At 40.5% G+C, this 18,762-nt stretch overlaps 1 long non-coding RNA gene across 6 annotated transcripts in view; it reads right to left on the bottom strand.

The window, feature by feature from the left end:
* The window catches only part of LOC114623641, a 36,830-nt gene extending 20,836 nt beyond the window's left edge, over positions 1 to 15,994 (bottom strand). For 3 of the 6 annotated variants that reach the window (XR_003711797.1, XR_003711799.1, XR_003711796.1), the window contains exons 1-6: positions 15,873 to 15,994; positions 15,593 to 15,693; positions 11,656 to 11,796; positions 9,947 to 10,096; positions 7,704 to 7,783; positions 5,610 to 5,773 (exon numbers count right to left, since the gene is read on the bottom strand). This is a non-coding gene — a long non-coding RNA (uncharacterized LOC114623641). Of the gene's footprint in view, positions 1 to 5,609; positions 5,774 to 7,703; positions 7,784 to 9,946; positions 10,097 to 11,655; positions 11,797 to 15,275; positions 15,386 to 15,592; positions 15,745 to 15,872 lie in introns of those variants that run through there. The other 3 variants (XR_003711800.1, XR_003711798.1, XR_003711801.1) reach the window with 3 other exon arrangements.
* Positions 15,995 to 18,762: the final 2,768 nt, after the last annotated feature.

The following is an 18,762-nucleotide window of genomic DNA, read 5'->3' as shown; positions in this document are numbered from 1 at the left end:
CCTGATTCTCCAGCCATCTCCAAACTCTAGACAGGATCCCTGGGAGTTTCAGGGCATTGAAATGACCTGGAATTGGCTATAGGGCCAGGGCACGGCCAACTTGTTCTTGTACAATCTTTTATGCCAAAACAAGAGCTGGGCCTGTCCCTTTTTCATCTGTTGAACCTTTCCACCAATTTGTGTTCTGGGCTGATTTGGAAGCTTACCAATCATTCTGATGTGAGACGTAATTTTCTTATAGGAACAGTTTATTGTGATTCATTTAAGCTGCTGAACCAACCCTGACTTTCAATTTGTCGTTTCTGATGTGTTCATCTTGAATCTGTAACTTTCTACTCTGTTTCCCAGTTTTGTGTCTCATACCTAAATCTCCCTGCATGCCTGAAACACAGGGCCAGACATCTTAAGCAAAACTTTGAAGCCTGCTATTCCATTGCTTCTTCTTCTGGAGTGTGGGCATACTAGCAATATATACCTGTAATGTGCTAACAAGAAAAGAAGCAATAGACTGAACTAGAAATTATAATTCATGAAAATGACAGTATTATCTCACAGATTATATATTATTGGAGTAAATAATAAATTATTAGAGCTAATCTAGGAGCTGTAGACAATGGAACAGTGCTTACACATTTATTGTTCATTTAACCCCCAACAACATTTTGGTAATTGTTAAATACACTCTCCCAGTTGTTTATGTTTTTTAAATTAAATTAATTGATTTAAAAAATTTAATAAAAACGTGATTAATTAAAAAGTCTGAAACACAGTGGTGTAAAACTTTCTACTTGTTTTGAACTCAAAGTCTCTGCTTCTAGAGCTGAGACAGAGCATGGTATGGCTGCACAGGACTTTAATCCCAGCACTTGGGAAGCAGAAGCAGAAGGCTATCTGTGAGTTATAGGCAAACCTGGTCTCTAGAGCCAGTTTCAGGTCATTTCAGGACTACATAGTGGGACTGTGTCTCAAAGGAAAAAGGACTTAACACAAGGTACATTTACAGATACTTCCTACATGAAGAGAAACAAGCTAGGCTTTTAAAGAAATATAAATACTGCATGTTCTTACCTTTGTGAAATCTAAATCCATTACAGTCATAGACAGAAACTAGAGCAGTGGTGATTGGGAAGTAGAAGGTAGGGGTGGGAGGGTGAAGAGGTGTGATCAAAATATGAAAAGGTTCTATTAGATAGGAGAAATGAGGGGTTTGTTTTTTTTGTTTGTTTGTTTTGTTTTTCGAGACAGGGTTTCTCTGTGTAGCCCTGGCTGTCCTGGAACTCACTCTGTAGACCAGGGTGGACTCGAACTCAGAAATCCACCTGCCTGTCTCCCAAGTGCTGGGATTAAAGGCGTGCACCACCACTGCCCTGCTGAGAAATGAGTTTTAACAATCACTTTCACTTAATTATTTTTTGTGTGTAAGTGCTTTGACTGCCTGTAAGTTTGTGTACCACATGTGTACTTGGTACCTGAAAAGGCTAGAAGAGAGCACTGGATCACCTGTAACAGGAATTACACAGTTGTGAGCTCCGTTATGGGAACTGGGAAATCGAACCTGGATCCTCTGCAAGTGCATCCAGTGTTTTAACTGCTGAGCCATCTCTCCAGCCCCAGAGGAAAGATTTTTGAGATCTCTTATCAGTATAATCACTATGGTAATAAAAGAGTATTGAGCTTTGAAAATTACTGTGACTATATTTCTAATGTTCATATCAGATAAACTAAATATGTCAGATAACGGTTATATTAATTTGCTTGACTGAATCATTCTGAGACAAGCTTAAAAATCAGAGAAAAGGATGGAGATGACGAGGGAAGAAGCACTTCATCCCAGAATCGAAAAATAAGAAATCTCAGCACAGTGAGGAAATATAAGCTGCCTGCAGAAATAATGTCCTGTTTCCCAAAGACAGCTCAAACAAGTTTGGTAAAAACAACAAATGAACTGGTTACCTTATTGGTTGTGATCTTGAAGTTAACTATATTAGTACTTGTTGCTGTGAATCCAGAATAGGACAACTGATAAAAACACTTTAACAATTACATTTGGAAAAGAAATTTATTTCAGTAAAATAAAAAAAACGGCTCATATTTTTTTCTCTCATTTAATTTTATGTCTAGCTTTTAAATGTTGCTTAGTCCTTGAACTAAAAAATTATATCCTCTGGGCAGTTTATGCATATATGGCTCCTTTGATTGCCCCCATTAAATTTGCAGTATGTGCTAAGTCAGTATCCCTTCTTCAAAAGCTCTCTAGCATGCTTCATTAAAGCTCACCCTGAAATAGTTTTCAATGGCATAATCAAGTATCTGGGATGAATCTCACTGCCCACATTGACAATTCCACATTCTATATATGTAACATAACATTAAATTGAACCTCATTAACATATTGAATTTATTAATATTCATGGAGATACAAATGAAAGTAAAAAGTTTTCTATGCAGTATGCAACAAAATCCATCTGTCATTTTCTCTGTGATAATTTCAACCAGGTCTGACTGCTGGCAATGTGCCTAACCATCCACAGATATATCCTTTAGTAAGGAGCCCCCAAGAAGTGCCTGACTTGTCAATGAAATGATCCAGGGCAAGAATCCTCCTGCTTGACGTTAGGAGAAAGACAAGTTTGTTAACTTGAGTCTGACACAGAATAAAAAGCCATGGAAATTATGGGAACATAAAAAGGCAAAGAAGGGGCTGGAGAGATGACTCAGTGGCTAAAAGCACTTATTGACCTTTCAGGGACCCTAAATTCAATTCCTAGTATCCACATGGTGGATCACAACTGTCTGTAACTTCAGTTATAAGGGAGCTGACTGCCTATTCCAGTTTCCAGGGGAACAAGGCATGCATATATGTGTGGGGCTGTAGCTCGAGCGTGGGCATGGCTGTTGGGCTGAGTTGTGGGTCCCACGTTTCTGTCACCCCAGGTGGCTGGAACTTCGGCTCAGGGGTCAGAAGCATGGGGAATTTGACTGAGTTCACTCCACACGGTGGGCGAATGCCGGGCTATGGGAAGCCACAGACCTCCAATCCAGGCATGGGGAGATCCCAGTCTGAGGTCCCATGGGGGCTGGAGCTCTTGGGTTGCCCCCCTCACCTCCGGTTAAGAAGGTGAACAGGGATCAGCTGGTCTCAAGCCCTATATTATAGGACCTAGTTTGCCTTTCCTGCTGAAGTCAAGAAATTTCAACACAACCGCTAAAGAAAAAATGGCCTACAGAGAATTCTCTCTGTAGTTTTTTCTAAAGTTATCCAAAGAAAGATTTACTGGCAAAAACAATAAATAAATTATACTTATTAGGGCCGTAATTCTTGTAGCCTTGAGTTTTACTATATAGCAGTCTTCTATAATCCTTAAATAAAAATAATGCACTATAGCTACTTTACAATTTCATTAACAACAGAAATTTTGTATAATAAAAGAAGCTCATATATTTTTAACTTGTGGTGCATGCTTATAGTCCTAGCACTTGGGCGGTAGAGACAGAGGAATAAGAAGTCAAGGGTATTTTCAGCTATATATGGAGCTACTAGCCAGCCTAGGTTACATGAGACCCTGTCTCAAAAACCCAAAGGAACTTTTTATTTAATTTTAAGATCTACTTAATCTTTAAACCTTATTGTAAATTACATCCTTTAAAGATAGCTATTGTGAATCAAATTGAAGACTCAGACATAAATCCACATACTTATAGACACTTGATTTTTCTTTTATAAAGATGTCAGAAATACACACTGAAAACAAGGACAGCATCTTCAACAAACGGTGCTGGTCTACCTAGATGTCAACATACAGAAGAATGCAAATAGATCCATACTTATACCATGCATAAAGCTCACTTCCAAATGAATCAAAGGTCTCAACATAAAACCAGATAAACTAAATCCGATAGAAGAAATATTGGCACAGGAGACAACTTCCTGAACAGAACATCTATAGCACAGGAACCAAAATCAACAATTAATAAATGGAACCTCATGAAACTGAAAAGCTTCTGTAAGGTAAAGGACACCTTCAATAGGACAAAATACCAGCCTACAGAATTGGAAAAGATCTTTTCTTTACCAACTCCACATCTGACAGTAGGCCAATATTCAAAATATATAAAGAACTCAAAAAACTGGATATCAAGAAAACAAATCATTTAGCTCATGATGGTTTAGATACATTTCTTAGTATGATCCTAAACTTAGCAATATTAGCATTTCCCTCTGTAGGGAACCCAGTGGCCTATGCTTTAACTGGCTTTGTAGAAGCATGGAGAATTTGAGAATCACTGACTTAGAATGCTTGCAAAATAGTACTGATTTTCTGGTTTATAAGGCACTAGGCTGTATAATTCAGAATTAAAATTTTCTGGCAGGTACACAATTCCCTGATGTGAAATGAGTTCTTTGCAAAACTGAAGTACACACAAATATGTCAAATCATCAGACCAGCAAATTTAAGATTTCTGTATTGTGTTGATCTAACTCAGTGTCACAGGCTGTACCTTTGAGGAGAGACCTTGGTGGCTGGGTAAGGCAGGGTTCCTTACTTAAATTTTTCCATGATGTGAGAAACACCCTCAACCAAACAAACAAACAAAAAACTAGTTTGGACTTACATGCTGCTCAGTTCTCCCAAGTGGCTGCACATTGGTATAAAACTAGGAATACTCAAGACCTGGAGGAAATTTTCCTTGAGGATATTTTTGTCTTGATTCTGTTTTTAAAACCTGTTGAATCATGATTTCAAAGAACTGTGCCAAACCTTGTTACCAAGGTAGTCTGGTGGTCCTTAGTAGGTTTTCTAGCCTCTGACTGAAGAACATGTTAATCACTGAAAAAGTCACTATCAATATGAATGATAAATTATTAAGTTTACAGTGTGAGGACTTTCTGATTTTAATTTTCCTGAAAATAAGACAATTGCAGATAGGGGAATCAAAGTCTCTAATTGTCAACCGTTCAACTCTCTCTTGCTGTCTTGATTATCTTGAACAAAAGGACTGTCAGTCACATAGCTGGACTACTCTTATGCCAGCAACAGACCTTTGGAATATTCTAGGGATCCCTTAAGAAAATTATATGACAGTCCCAGCTTATTTCCCCTGATCCTAAATGTACTCAGTGTTGTCTGAAACTTTACAAGTCGTTTTGCTATCATAGGCCATAGTGAACCTTAGATGACCATAAACTATTTCTACATAGACTACAGGGAGTGCCCTTCCCTCAGTGATGAAGAAAGCGGACTTCTGTCACTGGTTTTAAGTTCTGGTGATGAATGGTCTAAAACAAGCCTCAGTGGCTCTGTATGTGTAAACAGGTTGCTTGGTCTCACTAGTTAGTTTACATCAGCAGTTCTCAACCTGTGGGCCACAACCCCTTTGTGGTCACATATCAGATATCCTGTATATTTACATTCCAATTCAAACAGTAGCAAATTACTTATTCAGTAGCCATGAAAATAATTTTATGGTTGGGGGTCACCACAACGTGAGGAACTGTATTAAAGGGTCTCAGCATTAGGAAGGTTAAGAGCTTAAACTTTCCTGTCCTTTCTTATGATGTGGTAACATCAGGTCTAATAACAAACTTCTGTCAAGTGGTCTGTTCTTACCTCAGTTTTGTAGTGTAAGCTGAGCTGATAACACAAAGCAGCAGCAAGAGTGAGGAACAAGTGCATCCAAGTGGAAGCTGTGAGGCCAAGAATGATGGCTAGCTGTTAACAGCTGAAGATGAAGAAGGTGAAGACCTCCAGAGTGGCCAGACCAGGAAGTAAGGCTGCCGAATGAGAAATAAGGCAGGGTGAAGAGTTAATGGTGAAGAAACACAAAGGCCTATAAAAAGCCAGAAAGGCAAGTCCTAGTCACTAGGAGAGTTCCCAAGGGCTGTGAAAAACCTACAGCCAAAGGAATCAGACCCATAAAGAGCTATGACATGGGCCTGAGTTACAGGTTAAGGAATCCCAACATAGTGAGCCTACAAAACAACTGTAGTAGATTCTGCAGAAGACCAGGGATGTGGCTCAACCTGACAGCCTAAGTTCAAGCCCCAGGACTCGTGATGAAAGAAAAAAAAATAATCAAGTCCACCAACCTGTCCTCTGACCTCTACCAGTATGCCATAGCATGCACATGATTACAGACATCATTTTTTTAAAGACTGAGGAACCCCAATACATATGCTTATTTGAATGCTTTAATTAAGCCAGTTATAACCAAGGGACAAAGAATGCCACTTTCTTTGACCACTTAAGAGCTACATAGCACTTGTAGGGTGGCAAACTAGGTACCCAAGAACTGATGCTTTCTTCCACCTGCCACAGCAACCACTGCTAAGCACCAAATGCCAGAACAGCAGTCCTTGAGGTCACTCTCATTGTTACTAAGTTTGGTATCTGGGTAGAACAAAAGAATGACCATCCAAATAATAAGTAACATATTTATTCTTACTCTTTGTGTTCTGATTGCCTCTGTTTAATGAAATGACAATCAGAACAATGTAGACAGCAAGATTCCTATCTAAGTCAGGAGCCTCTCCAGGTTACTACCAGATTTTTTCAGCATACCTTGTAAACACAGATGTATTAAACCACATTTCTGTAACTGATTGGTCAATCTGTCCCTAAGTAAGCATGTAAACTGGGAGAAGGAGAGTATTTGCTATATAGCAACTTACTGTGTTGCTCTAGCAACCCTAAAACTCACTCTTCAGCCTAGGCTGGACTTGAAACAGGTAGTCCAAGTACTGAGACAACAGGCACATGCCATTGCAGCCCTTTTTAATTGCTTTGGCTTTTTGTTGACTACCTGACTTTTCTCTTTTTAAGCTGTCTCATTTATTTTATTTTAAATTTTACACATTAGCACCACGTGCTCCTCACTGAACTGGGAACTGTTAGATAGCAAATGGAGACCTGCTCCTTCTGAGTGTTTTGATTACTCTACTGTGCCTGGTTCCATGGATTTCTTTGCTTTTCTTTGTTGTGTATCTGTGGGCTTTCCTTTGTTTTATAACTTGCCTGGACAATGATCTGGAAAGCAACCTGAAAAGAAGACAGCTTAATTGATAATCTGTTCTGACCATTTTCAGGTTGGCGAGGGGGTGTAAAAGGCAGATGTAATTATCTGCCATTTTCCAGGAGACTATTAAGAACCAGTCTCTAAAATGAGGGCTTTAAAGGAAGGTTGGCCACAGTAATACTTTTGATCTGCTTTTGACTCCTTACAGTGATTTTTGTCTTCTATGGTGGGGAGATCTTTAGCAGGCTGAAAACAAAACTCCCTACATGGCTTTCTAAATACTGACTCCTAATACAGTTTCTGGGCCAATTACTCCGTCTTTCTGATTCTTACTTTACATATAGCTTAGTACCAGAAAGTAGACAACACCCTTTGTTGTCGATGGATGATGGGTTAAGTACAACTATTAGTTCTACTATAAACAGAAATGCACAGGGGATTTTAATACAAACCAGGTATTTTGTGTTCTTCACTTTGAGCACAAACCACTAAAGAAGTCCACAATGGCAGAAAATCACTTCTTCTTAATTTAGAAAGACCATGTTACCACTACAATTCAAAGCATACAATAATGATCAAAAGGAACAAATTCACTTTGTTACATAAGACAAACTGTAAAAATGCTAGACACAAACAGAGTTAGAAAATTATAGATCAATTAACATTTTAAGGAGTTGTTTTGACCTTACCACAAAAGGAATAAGTGCATACACCAATCTATGGGGCTCCATCAAATCAAAACTCCTCTGGATAGGTGAAGATGTGGTAGCTGAAGATTTTGAGAGAGAAAAATTCAGAGACACAGATAAGTGTTGGAGAATTTAGGGACTAGGGAACTCATGCAGATTATAGGGGAAATTAGAACTTCCCTTACTAATTATGTTATTTAAAAAAAACTAAAAGACTATAATGACTACATTATATGTATGTAAATCTCACTTTCATTGTGCTTTTTATGAATCCAGGCACATGCCAGGTAAGAGTTCCATCACTGGGCTATGTTCCTAGCCTGGAATTTTTTATATAGAAATGATATGAAATTGGTAACTGGAAGAGAAGGGATACATATCAATACTGACTTAAACATTATAAAAATGGCAAAATCAATCATTTGTCACAAGATGGATGAAGAAAATTGTGTGTACACACATACACATACACACACACACAAAACAGAACACCTGACAGTCTTCAAAAAGAAGTAAATTCTGAGACTGGTTTGCTCTGTTGCTGAAGTGATAAAGGCCATAAAACGACTGCACTGCAAGAACAAGGAACGTAATGCTCTCCCCAGGACCCAACTACAAAAGACTGGGCCAGGTGACTATGGCAAGGTCTCAATCTGTAAAGTGCTTGTCTGGTAAGCATCTAAATCCAACGCCCAAAATCCACACAAAACTCCTGGAAGGGTAACTAGTAATCCCACCCTTGGAGAAACAGAACAACAGAAGCTCTAGGGTGCACTGGCCAGTCAGACTAAGTGAATCATGACCTCCTTATTCAGTGTGTGATTCTGTCTTAAAAATATGATATTGAAGATATCCAAAATCAATCTCTGTCCTCCATATGGTGCATATGTGTGTTCGTGTGTGTGTGTGTGTGTGTGTGTGTGTGTGTGTGTGGTATCTGTGTGCATGCACACAGGCACGCACACGCGCATGCACACATACGTCTGAACAGAGACCAGGAATGCAGTCATGTGAGGAGAATTCTGAGTGCTAGTGAGAACACTCCAAGAAAACAAACTGTTCATGGAATGTGCGTGCATGCTCCTCCCAGGTGTAGCAAATAGGGCTGAGTTTACATTAGATTACTCATTAGTACTTGCAGCTGTTATCCAATTAAATGTTTAAACTATCCTTTATATGCCTCTATGGAAAAACATGCTTTGCCACATGTGGCTTACAGTTGTGATTGTAAAAATTTAAACTCATGAGAACTTTAGTCATGTCCCGTAACCCTTAGAGCATAAATTGTTTGATGCTCTGAATAAAGTTAGCTATTGCATGAGACTTCGATCTGCCTCGTTTACTGGTTCCATTCTCCCAGGTTCCACTACCTGTAGAGTGGACACCCACTGGGACACACACACAAAGAAATGCTGCCCATGAGGCTGGAGAGATGCTTCAGCACTACAGAGCACATGGTGGCTCTAAACTGTAACTCTGAAACTCTCCTCCCCGACGCCCAGGCATGCATACAGTGTCCAGAACACTCATACACTAAAGTAAAACTAATCTTTTTAAAAATATTGGCCCAGGGCTATGAGGTAAAGATGGGCACATCCCCTGGGGTCATGCTTCCACAAAGGAAGGGTTCCAGACCAACAACAGACCCTATCTAAAGAACAAAATTGTATATATGGCCTGAAGTATGACATGGGAGACTTACTTTTTACAGCCAGAGTTTTTTACTAAGGAGACACAACCACATGTCTAGCCACCTCAGAAAGGGAACTTACAACAGTCTAAAGTAACCACTGCACCAAAGTCAGACTATTGAACCAGTTTTTACTGGAGCTACTAACAGCACCATGAGTGAGGAGGTACTTACAAGGAGGAGAAGTGACTCAAAAGCAGCTCCATCACCAAAGCCCACCTCAACACGGCTGATAGTTACCAAAGCTGCTAATAACCCTGGAGTGCTTTCCAGCTTGCAGGTAGCTTGATTATCCGAGCAGCTCATCTCTGTGAAGTTGGCTTCCCCAGTCTCCACACCTAGCAGTTGTGTACTCCTTTTCATACAGCTAGGGAGGCCCTCAAAAAAATCTCCCAATTTTCTGTTCTCCCAGACATTTGCTGCCCAGGAGACTTCCCACACCCTCCTGGACATGTTTCCATTTGGAGGAAACCACCATACAAAACAAGCAATGCATATGTGCCTACAATAAAAGGGATCCCATGCAGATGCGTGTCTGCACATACGCACTTACCCTGCCACACCAAAGGAAGGAAACTCTTCCATTTGCAACAGCATACAGGAAACAAGTATGAAGTGAAAACAGCCAGGCCTGCACAGAAGGACAAAGTTTCAATCTTCTCTAAGCCAATCATATCCGTGGTAGCAGAGCTGAATGATGTACCTGCAGGGTATGGAGAATGGAGATTAATGAGAAAGAAAAGATGGTAATCAAGGCTGAATCTTCAATTAGACAGGAGGAATTTTTGACATTACCACAATGGATGGGGATTACTAATAGCAACAGGGAGCTACATGTTTCAAAATTGCTAAGGAAACATTTCAAATGTTAATATCAGAAACCACCAGTATTTTAGGTGTCAGATAAGTTAGTTCTCTTGATTTCATCACTCCATATGGTACATATATCATACATACTGTGACCCCAGATACATACACAACTTTTCAATGCACAAGAAAATAGTGTAAAAAAAGTCAAAAGTTTCTGTGCACTATGAAAACAAACTATATTTAAATGCCTTCCTCTCTAGTGGGTTATCATTCATATCTGTGTAGCCTTCCCTACAGAGGTCCTGTATAAGAGGAGCTAGGAATCAGGGTTACTAAGGGAAATGTCATTCTCAGAGTGAAAATGAACCACAGCCAATAGCCCTGACACCAGGAGCAATACTAATTTCCTAGTTCTGATTAGTGAATCCACAGCTTATTCCACAAATGCCCATTTCTTGAATTTTATTTCCTTTTTTTTCTCTTTTAACACCACTGAGGAAAATGTGAGACAAACTAAGAACTTTTGGTTCCCCAGATTCTGCCAAAAAATATAGGTACATTAAAATTCATAGGAGCTGAAGAAATGGCTCAGCAGTTAAAAACACTTGTTGACCTTCCAAAGAACCTGAGTTTAATTTCCAGCACCCACATCAGGTGGCTCACAATTGCCTATAACTTTAGCTCCAGAGGATGCAACACCTCTGACCTCTAAGGGTGCTGGTAGTCATGTGCACATACCCACACAGAGACACAAACACCAACAAGTATAATTTTTAAAACAACCTTTAAAAATATCATGCTCATATCTATGTATATATACATAATGTTGCTTTAGCAATTTATTTATGTTAATGTGGAAGAGCATCCTCATCTAGTCCAGGCCTTATGGCTGTGGGCTAGTAACAGGTTCCCCAATGTCAGTTCTGTATAGTAAATCATAATAGTAGTGGCGCTTCCAGAAAATTTATTTGCAATTAACATTCAGGTACCTACCCTACAACTGACCAACCCAGCATTTTGTACTGTTGGTTTGGAGGCACAGAGAAATTTGAGAAGCACTAACTGAAGATGGCTTGAACTACAGTTGTTTTCTCTGGTGAACCAAAGGAGAGGTGGAATTATTCAAAATAATCTAAATTGTGATTAGGGTTTGGGTCTGGCATACAGTTCACAGTTGCAAATTTGAAAAAATGTGAATGATTTCAAACTTTCATGTAAGCTAAGCTCATCCTTGAGTTCCTGTTTTGCTTTCCTGATTAGAGAGTATAGGCTCTACATGAAATAGGAAACACTATTCTATCATCAAATAAAATAAGATTCTTCCACAGGGGTCCTGCTATTATGTAGGCCAGAGTTAAGTTGTTTTGAGACAAAAGTTTTACCCTGTCAGTCCAAGTTGGTACAGAGAAACCTAAATTTGTCAGAATATGATTAAAGGAAAGTTTTACTTACTTTAATCCCAAAATATGTTTATGCCTCACACTAAAGTTCCTGTTCCAGACTCCTCCAGAATAAATCTTCCTGACACAATATGCATCATGCTCCAAACCATTATTTTTATGTCTTGCTACAAAGCAGATGGCAACTGGTATGCTGCAAAGAGCAAAAATAAAGTGTTACTCCTTTGGCTCATCCAGAGCTTCAAATACAGTACTCACAAGAGCAGCCAGTCTGGCACTCGGAAACCAAGGCTCTAAATTCATTCTATCTAAACACTACGCAAATACGTGTATTCTGGCCAGCACTTCCTGATTTGCTGATCTTCTCTTACTCTGTCCACTGCTGCCCTCCCTTAGACCCTGCTAGCAACTCACCAATAATAACCTGAAAATGCTCCAGTCTCATCAACCCACCAGAAACATTGACATGCTGCCACCTTATGAGACGGCATCACTGGTCTCAAATCTTCCCCTTCGTCCTTGTAGTCACCTCTAACTTTGGCCCCCAGGTCTCTGCACTCTTTCAGCTGGGAGTGCCTCGCCAGATCCTTTCTTCTGCCAGCTGTGGTCTCTTTGTCTCAGCCCAAAGCCCTCAGGGAAGTCTGCTAAACTGGAAGCTTACACCTGATACAGAGCCAGGAATTCACATCACACCTTTCAAGCCTGTTCTGACCTCCAATCTCGGTTTGACCTTGTGGGGTTCCTGGGCAAATGGTTCCTGAATCCAGGAATCTTTTATGCTTAAACATAAAAAATGCCTGGCCTGCCCTATTTTTATTTGTTAATATTTCCCTAAATCTGTGTTTGAGGTACACTTGTATCATCACTGAAGTAGGAATTCATTTTCCTTTTCAGTGAGCAGTAGTATATTGTGAGCCATTTTAGCTGCTGATTCAACCTCCACTTTCAATGTGCTATGTTCTACGTATTAACCCTGGCACTGCAGCTTTTTTTGCTTGACTTTCATCATATACCTAAGCAACAGAGATGTTTCACAATATTAGTTTCTGCTATAGAATCCTCACTATTCTATTATGTTTGTGCTTGTTGTTGTTTTATTTTTAGGTAGGAAGTCAACATGTATCCCTGCCTGCCGTCAAATCCACAGTTACTTTTCCACCTCACAGTCCCAAGTGATGAGATTACAGACCTAAACAATGCAAAGCCATCCGGTTTGTTAGAGCCCCACTCCTCAACTCTAAAACAATTACCCAATAAGAAATAAAACAGCATGACACTGTCTACAAAGATTTTTGGATTTGAACCCCAAAGCAAGAAAAGTAACCACAGATAAACAGGATTATTCCAAGTTAAGGCACTTCTGCACAGCAAAGAAAACAAAAATATAGACACAACATCCAGAGAAGAAGAAAGTTGAAATATACCTACTAAGAGGTTTGATAGCAGTCTAAGGAAGTCAATTCTATATACAGTAGGAAAAAAAAATTGAAATGACTAGAAAACCTCAATAGACTTCTAACAGGCCCCCAGACCTTAGTACAACTGACACCATGTTAGAGGCATCTTCAAACCCAACAAACAGGCCCTAATATCTGCCAAAATGGGAAAAGAGACCTAATCCATCAAAGATCTAAGTCTGTAGTTCCAAGAAAGTCCCAAAATGTAATAACCCTGTTTTTTGGCTTCTGTATTTCTGTTTCTTGATATCCGAAGTGTGACAACCAAGATATGTATTTTGTGCATAAAAGACAAAAGGGCTGTAAGGTTCAGGGCTGCATGATTTGGGCAAGTGCCTGGTGCAGCTGCCAACTGACAAGAAAGACTTTCTTTTCAGCTTTAAGAATGTCCTCTGCTGGTCTCTGCTATCGTTATCAGTATCACTATTGGTAGAAGTATAAATAGTTGATTTATTTGTATTTTTTGTTTGTTTGTTTTTGTTTCAGGCAAGGTCTCCTTTGCCTTTAAATTGATCTTCCTTTCTCTGCTTCCCAAGTGCTGAAATTACAGGCATATGATACCAGTCTCTAGTAATGATAAGCCGTTTCTTTTAAGCTGGGGAGATAGAGCACTCAGTCCTTGCCACACAGGCAAGAGGACCTGAGTTCAACCCCCCAGAACTTACCTAAAACTACAGTGTGTGTGCTGGTCTTACCACTTAGGGGCAGAGATATACAAATCCCTGGAACTTCCTGGATAGCCAGCCTAGCTTGACTGATGAACTCCCAGGCCTGTAGGAGACCCTATCTCAAAAACCGAGGTGAACCAGGGTGTGGAGGTGCACACCTTTAGTCCCTGCCTAAAGCAGAGGCAGAGACAGGCAGATCATTTTAAGTTTGAGATCAGACAGAGCTACATAAGACCCCGTCTCGAAAAACAAACAAGCAAAACAAAATGAAGGTGGATAGTGCTTAAGGAATGATACAAGGTTGACTCTTGTAACACACAGGTATCAGTATGCATAACCAAACACACATTTTTTTTTCATGTCACATATAAATAAAATCCATTCGGGAGTGTTCTGGGCTTCCTACAGCTCCCCACTGGTATGGGTCCCCAGGAATTAGGATTCCCACAATACCACATGGGTAGTGGGAATGGATCAACCCAAAGGCCCTGGTACCTGGGACTTGGTACAGGGAAGAAGACCCACTGCCCAGTTCTTGTAACCTGAGTCTAAAAGTCAACCTATGGACATATAGTTTCTGATATTTGCATCATCTTTTCTATAATCTGTAACACTGCTACTGTCAAGGTTGGGACAGACTGAGAAGGTCTTTCCTCAGTTTTAATTAAAACTGACGAAATTCTGTCCTGTATACATAAATATTTTTCTTGTTAATGTGAGGGAGCATTTTAATCCTCATCAGCAAGAACACTACTTGGAATTAGAACTGAAGGCCTCCAGTAACACTTTCAAGTTTATATGTCACCTCTGTTGCAGGGTGTGTTCAAATGTTTGGCACTGTGGCATAAAGTTGTGATCTAGAAAATGTGCTGGGCCACATTCATAACTATGCTGATACACATGTGAGACACAGGTTGGCTAGGAATGGGAGCTCAACAGTTTTCCAAGGATAGTCCTATGGCCAGTGCTGTTTCCTGCAAATTGTTAGAAATTTAAATTTTAGGAAACGTCATGCACACGCACGCACGCGCGCGCGCGCGCGTACACACACACACACACACACACAAATGGATGAAAGAACTCTTATTAGCAAAGCAGCAGTCTGTATCTAAACAAGTCCCTCGGAGAAATTGAATGCCTGGAAGAATCTAAGAAGCAGTAACCTGCTTCATTCTTGCTTCTCTCATTAATAAAGCATCAAGATGTCTGGCCGTTCAAAATCTTTAAAAGTTTGCTTAAGGTTTTGGAGACTTTGTGATTACATGCTGTCAATTGACTTGGCTTATTAAACAAAGAACTAGCACAGAAGAATTTCAAATGCTCAGAGTGTTATGATGTCCTAAGCAGATTACAGACAGGATCCAAGTCCAACAGTGGATTCTGACCTCAGGTTAAGTCAGATTTTCCAAAAGGGGTCCTGCTTCTGAATATCAAATTCTCTCACCAGCAATAAACTTCTTTGGCCTTAAGTATTACTTGATCGCTCCCACTCCCCACTCCCTCCAAATAGCTGCACCAAGAGCTAAAAGTCCTGAGGAAAAACATACCTGGAGGAAAAGTTTGCTTTATTTTCTATCCAAAAGATGTGAAAGAGAGCACTCTGCCAACCCTTCCCTCAGGGCAATCTACAGGTCGCTAACTCTTTGTGCTCTAACTGTTCCAATTCAAATGTAAATGACAATTGTTAGAATGTGAAGTGTAAAAATAAACCCTGCTCCTCCAACCCCCCACTCAGCTCACAGCGGATTATGGAATCCACTGAACACAGCAAGAGCAGCCTTTGTTAATTTGTAGCTCAAAATAACCATCCCAACAGAGACAGAATGAATCTGAAACCAAAGGGCCCAGATAGTTTCATACGAACATGATCTAGATGTGTGAGTACTGGTCAGCAACAGTTTCTTGCCCAGTTCTTACTTGGCTTCATCTTTTAGTGTCCATCCTTGTATCTCTCTGATCCCTAACCTAAAACGACAGAACAAAACAAACCCAAAGGCTAGCACACCGGAAACAGCGACCCGCCTCACTGTGGCGTCATCAAAAGTCGCCGGGAGTTCGGTCCGTTCTCATCCACCCCCCTAACCCCCAATCTCCTCACTTCAGTTCCCATCTCTTTATGTCTTTGGCAGCTAGAGGTTTATAACCTTGAGCCGGAAAGACCGGCCGCGACATCCTGCTTTGTCCTCTTCCCTGCTGCTGACCGGCCCAGCCGTGTGGTCTCCGGGAGCATCGGCAACAGTAGCGGCAGTAACCACACCGGGCCCGATCCCAGAAGCCTCTGCGAAGGTCGCCGCCCCCAGAAGTTCGTGGCGTCTTTCCCGGACCACCCAGGACGCCGTACTGCAGAGCTAGCGTCATCCCTAGCCCGCTCCAACTTTCATCACGGGCTTGAACCCCCGGGAGTTGCCAGGTGTTAGCGGGCCAACTCGATACAACAAGGCATCTTTTATGCTAAAACATAAAAATGCCTGGCCTGCCCCTTTCTCGTTAGTTCTCTTTAGGTTGACTCACAGTTACCAATTATTCTGAAGTCGAAATTCATTTTCTCAATTTGATACTTTATCGCGACTCATTTAAGCTGCTGAGTCAACCCCGGCCCTGGTGTGCCCTTTCTGTTGTGTTCACTTTGAAGTTGAAACTCTTTCTAGCCTCTCTTTCCCATCTTTGTGGTTCGTGTGTGTCTTGGCTGCAGGCCTTAAATGCAGCGGAGGCTATTTTATTGTGTTTGTGGGCGAGTGTCCCAAGGCGTACCTATGGTGGCAATCAGAAGACACTCTTCAGGAGTTGATTCTTTGCTATTACCTTGGGGGATCTGGGGACTGAAACCAAGTCGTCCAGTTCTCACCCCCAGAGCCATTTCACTGGCCCCTATGGGCTTTTGGAAGTGCAGTTTCTGGACTGAATTCTCCACTCACCCACTATCAACTTGGACAAATTAAGCAGGTATTCCATTGGTTTTCTCTATTGTAGAATGAGTACACTAGCAGTACCTACTGCTGCTAGTGTTCTACTGAGAAGAGAAACATTTTGTAGCACAAAATTAAGGAGTTGATATACTGCTTAGTAGATATAATTATTTTAAATTTATTTTTAAACTTTAAGATCACTTTATATTTTAGGTCTCTTGCTTGAATGTATGTCTGTACACCTAGTGGGTGTCTGTTGCCCACAGAGGGTAGAAGAGGGTGCTGAGTCTCCTGAAATGAGTTTGCCAACATGTATGTGCTGGGAATCGAACCCAGGTCCTCTGGAAGAGCAGCCAGTACTTTTAACCACTGAGACATCTCTCCAGACCCATAGTTTTAAAACAAAAGATTGTATTTTCTGTGTGTGTGTTTGCTTGTATGTGTACATTTGGACCACCTGTGTGTCTCCAGACCAGAGTCCAGAAAAGGACTTCTCGGGTGTTTGTGAGACACCTTGTGAGTGCTGAGAACCAAACCCGGGTTTCTACAAGAGCAACAAGAGCTGTTAACTGATGAGCCATCTGTCCAAGGCCTGGAAATTATAATTCCTGGAAATCGGTGAAATTACAGTCTCTCTTAAGAGTTGCCTATGAATAATAAGAATAATAATGGGTATTGGAGGAGTTATGGAGCAGAGAACATGACAGTGCAAAAAAAAACAAACAATAACACTTTGGTGGTAGTTTAATATGTTGTTCCTTGCTCTCCTTCTTTTGAAAAAAAATTTTTTTTTGTTGAGTGTGATGGTTTGTATATGCTCTGCCCAGGGAGTGGCACTATTAGAAGGTGTGGCCCTGTTCGATTAGGTGTGTCACTGTGGGTGTGGGCTATAAGACTCTCACCCTAGCTGCCTGGAAGTCAGTATTCTGCTAGCAGCCTTCAGATGAAGATGTAGAACTCTCAGCTCCTCCTGTACCATGCCTGCTTGGATGCTGCCATGATCTTGCATTGACAATAAAAAAAAAAAAGAAAAATTGAAAAAATTGAAAATTGAACTGAACCTCTGAACCTGTAAGCCAGCTCCAATTGAATGTTGACCTTATAAAAGTTGCCTTGGTCATGGTGTCTGTTCACAGCAGTAAAACCCTAACTAAGACAGTGGGGATTTTGTTTGTATATTTTTCCCTAAACGAAATTGATTTTGTGGTTTCTGGCATAGTAGACTAGTATTCTTCCACTGAGTTACATTGCTGGCTAATCCTGTGGATTTTTTTTTAAACAGCAGGTTTGAAAAGTCATTTTAGTCAGCTAGCAAAGAAGTTAATGTTCTGAAAATTACAACTGGTCAAGAATAATTGGAGCCTATAGTTGAGTGAAAATAAGCTTAGGCTGTGGAAATGGGTCAATCCATAAGAGAGCTTGCTGCAAAAAAGCATGAGGACCTGAGTTCGAATCCCCAGCTCATGTAAAAATCTGGAAAACCTATCACTTCAACATCTAGGATCAGTGAGAGACCACCCTGTCTTAAGGGAATAAAGTGGAACAGAGGAGTGGAGGCACACTTAAATACAGAACAATTCAGGTATACACTGTACTTCTCAATTTCATAAAGAAAAAGGGCATAAAGTATTCTAAATTGGTACACACACACACACACACACACACGAATTGTATCAGTATACATTCAGGTCAGGTACCTTTGTTCTCTTTTAAACACAAGAATAGCCACCAATAAAGAACCATCTATTTCATGAAAGCTGGTTACCTAGGGTAGGAGTAAAATAACAGTGTTCACTAACACCTACCAACTTTCCTACGACCATGCAGACCTCAATACTGCCTATTTTACCTCAGGCTACTAGGGATAAAAGTGTAAGATCCTCACCTCATTCCTTCATTTTTTATAGACTCTGTAGGATAGGTCACAATGCTTATTTAGCAGCGTACCAAAAGACTGTCCAGCTCTGTCTCTAATCAATATTTTAGTAATTTCTATAGTAACAGTCTGCAGATTCAGCTTTGTAGTAAGTTCATGGCTAGATAAGAATATTTAGGAACCCATTTCAAAAAAGCAAAAGCAAAACACTACAAATACATACACGTACATGTGTGTACACGCACACACACC

This window comes from Grammomys surdaster, unplaced genomic scaffold (genome assembly GCF_004785775.1).
Source record: "Grammomys surdaster isolate TR1022 unplaced genomic scaffold, NIH_TR_1.0 200, whole genome shotgun sequence".
NCBI lineage: Eukaryota > Metazoa > Chordata > Mammalia > Rodentia > Muridae > Grammomys > Grammomys surdaster.
Note: the sequence above shows the minus strand (reverse complement) of the source record. Positions and strands in the feature narration are given on the sequence as shown.